The following is a 3,818-nucleotide window of genomic DNA, read 5'->3' as shown; positions in this document are numbered from 1 at the left end:
GCATAGTAAACCATGTGGTTGTCAGATTCAAAATGGCCAATACCAGTCCATTTCAGCTCACTAATGCCTAAGATCGATGTTGTTGTGTTCCATTTCATTTTTGATAACTTCCAATTTTCCCAGATTCATACTTCGTACATTCCATGTTCAGATTGTCAATGGATGTTTATAGCTGTTTCTCTTCATTTTGAGTTGTGCCCCATCAGCAAATGAAGGTCCCGTAGGCTTTTTTCCCATGGGCTTTACTCCATTCACGTTATCACAGTCAACTCTACTTTGAGTGCCTTCCATCCTGAGGGGCTCATTTTCTGGCACTATATCTGACACTGCTATTTATAAGGTTTTCAGTGATTAAATATTTGGAAGTAGTTCGTCACTCTTTCTTCCTAGTCTGTCTTTGTCTGGACTCCTTACTGAGATGCAAATCAAAACTACAATGAGCTACAAATTCACAGTCACTAGGATGTCTTTGGAGTTCTGGTGTGGCACTGTGGGTTAATGTGGTGAATGAACTGCAAGGTTGGCAGTTCAAGCTTACCAGTCGCTCCTTGGAATATCTAAAAGGGTTACTATAAGTCAGAACCAACTCGATGGCACTTAACAACTGCCTCTCTATGGGGAAAAAAGAGAAAACAGTCAGTTATGAATGGATAGAGCTGGTGAAAGGGGATGCAGGATGATGGTGATAAGGTTTTATGATTCAATTGTGAATAACTGTAACCAGGATTAATTGTGATTGCTACAACTGTAATTGTAGAAGATGTGTAACTAAAAGGGGTGAGTAGGTAATCTTTAATTTCAGGAACAGATTACTCTAGAACCATCAACAAGGAAAGAGCATGGGTGGAGCATGAGAAACCTACCTAGAAAAGTGGCAAAGGAGAGATGATGGCAGAGGTGGTGGCATGGAGAGACACAGCAGGCAGCTGCAGGAGCTAATCCAATGGATTAAGTAAGGCTGTGTGCCTGTGGCTAGGAGACTGGCTTGCAGAGTGTGTCCCTTAGACCTTTAAATGGATACGTATTTTTTGCTTTGTATGTGTACATCAAATATTTCTGCTTCGTTCATTTGTCTGATATAACATGTAAATGAGGAGTCACGGGAATAAAGTACGCTATTTGTTGTTGCAGGGAGGGGATTGCAATCATTGAGATAAAGCAAAGTGTACAATTTGCTGAATATAAAGCTGATGATTTTGTTTGTAAAATTGTTTATCCATGCTATGTGGTGGCTTGCAGTTTCCTTGTTATTCTTCAAGACAGCATAATATTCCACCGTGTGTATGCACCACAGTTTGTTTATCCATTTCCATTAACGGGCACTTAGGTTGTCTCTGTATTTTTGCTATTGTGAACAGTGCTGCTATGAACACTGGTGTACATATATCTACTCATGTTATGGCTCGTATTTCTTGTAGATATATACCAAGTAGAGGAACTGCTGGATCATAAGGTATTTCTATTTCCAACATTCTGAGGAAGTGCCATACTGTTTTCCAGAATGGTTGGACCAGTTTACATTCCCACCAGTAATGTAGGAGGGTCCCAGTCTCTCCACATCTTTGCCAGCATTTATTGTCCTCTGCTTTTTTGAACTTCACTGTTACTGCTGGTGTGAGATGATATCTCATTCTTGTTTTGATTTGCATCTCTCTAAGACTGTAAAGCCATTTGAACGGCAAGATTGGAGGTTCAAGCTCACCAGCTACTCCTCGGAAACCCTATACAGGGTCGCTATGGGTTGGAATCGACTCGACAGCACTGAACAACAACAATAACAATGCTTAATGATCATGAACATTTTTTCATGTTTGTTGGCAGCCCAAATGTCTTCCTTGGTGAAGTGTCTGTGCCCATTTTGTAATTGGGTCATTTGTCTTTTTCTTGTAGAGATTTGTACTTTTGTATAGAATATAGAAATTAGTCCCTTGGCTGATATGGCACTGCAAAAGAGATTTTTTCCCATTCTGTGGGCTCCCTTTTTACTCTCTTGGTGGAATCCTTTGATGCACATACGTTTCTAATTTTCAGAATGCCCCAATTGTCTATTTTATCTTTTGTTTGTGTAATATTTTGAATTTTTGGTAGCCCGTGTGTGCCCTGTATTAGAGCCCTTAAATTTGTCCCTATTTTTTCATTGTTGACCTTTATAATTCTGGGATTCACATTTAGGTCTTTAATCCATGTTGAGTTGGTTTTTGCATAGGGCGTGAGATAAAAGTCTTGTTTCAATATTTTGCATATCAATTTCCAGTTCTGCCAGCACCATCTGTTGAAGAGATTATGTCTTCCCCTCAGCTGACTATTCTTAATTGTTGTTAAGTGATGTTGAGTCAGTTTTGCCTCATAGAGACCCTGTAGAGGGTTTCTGAGAAGCAGCTGGTGAGCTTGAATCGCTGACCTTGTGGTTAAAACTAGCTTTGCAGTACAGCACAGTAACCCACAGCAGCACTTCAGGACTCCTTAAAGCCTATACCACCTGGCATTCCCAGGCAGTCTCCCATCCAAGTACTGATCAGGCACATTCAGGGTAGTAGGCAAACACTCTCTCTTAGAGGGCGAAGATGTGTCTAGGGCTCCCGGTAACAGGCACACATTCGCCCACACTGTACTCTAAGAGACAGGGGTCACATCATCTTAGTGGGCAATAATGGATTGGAAGTATTTCCTCCCCTCTGCAATTGGAAGCTTGTGTACTTTGATCACTCCCACAAGTCCACAGGTGAGAATTACTCTACAACCCTCACACTGACCACCCAGCAAGTGGTAGTGTGCACATACAACACCTAACCCAGACACTACTGAGACTGTTCCTGCACACACCCCCAAGTGAGCAGGCAGACAGACACATCAACTGCCCTGAAAATCCCGCTCAATCCTCAGCTGCCCTACAAGCCAGTAAAGAGAAAAACCTCCATGCATACACCCAGCTGCTTCAACACAGACTCAAGATACTGGTGGCGAGAACGCCAGGACAGGCAGACTAGGGACCAGAATAGCATATACACCTGACCTACCTAGATATCTCAAGGAAAATTACCGCTCAAACACAATAGCATAATGAGGACATTTCAGATAAGCAGAAATTAAGGGAATCTGTTAACAATAGCTGACCTTACAGAAAAATATCAATGGGAGTCTTCTGAACAGAGAACCAAGAACCGCAAACAAGAACTTGGACACAGGACAGTATCAGTCAGATATCAGTCCAGATAAAGAATTCTTAATAATGAAACAAAGTTTAAAGACTTAAAACAAGGAACCATAGATGTCAATCTGTAAATGATGACCACATCAAAACAAAAAGGGCGAGTAAATGATGTTATTACAGAACTTACATATGGAAGAGGAAGACTGCTTTACCCTCAGGATGATAAGATAAACTACAGGGTAACTACAAAGAAAATCAACAAACCTACTTATCACAATAAAGAAGAAAAACATAAAGACTTAGTACACAAAAAACAGCAACAAGAAAGGAAATTAACATCTGCAAGCAAACAAAAACTCAGCACAGAAAATTAAGCAGAACAAAGAAACCATCAACACCACAAAAACAAACACTCACAAAAAAATGACAGCAGTAAACTCATGCTTATTGATAATCACATTGAGTGTAAATGGCTTAAAGGTACCAGTAAAGAGACAGAGTGGCAGAACGGGTTTCCAAAAACATGACACATTTATATACTGTTTACAAGAACCAAACTTTAACCACAAAGACACCTGTTCACTAAAACTCAAAGAACAGATAAAATATACCAAGCAAACAATAACCAAAAAGAGCAGGAATGACAATATTAGTCTCTGATAAAACA

Source organism: Chrysochloris asiatica, unplaced genomic scaffold (genome assembly GCF_000296735.1).
Source record: "Chrysochloris asiatica unplaced genomic scaffold, ChrAsi1.0 scaffold00495, whole genome shotgun sequence".
NCBI lineage: Eukaryota > Metazoa > Chordata > Mammalia > Afrosoricida > Chrysochloridae > Chrysochloris > Chrysochloris asiatica.
This window is presented reverse-complemented; position numbering follows the sequence as displayed.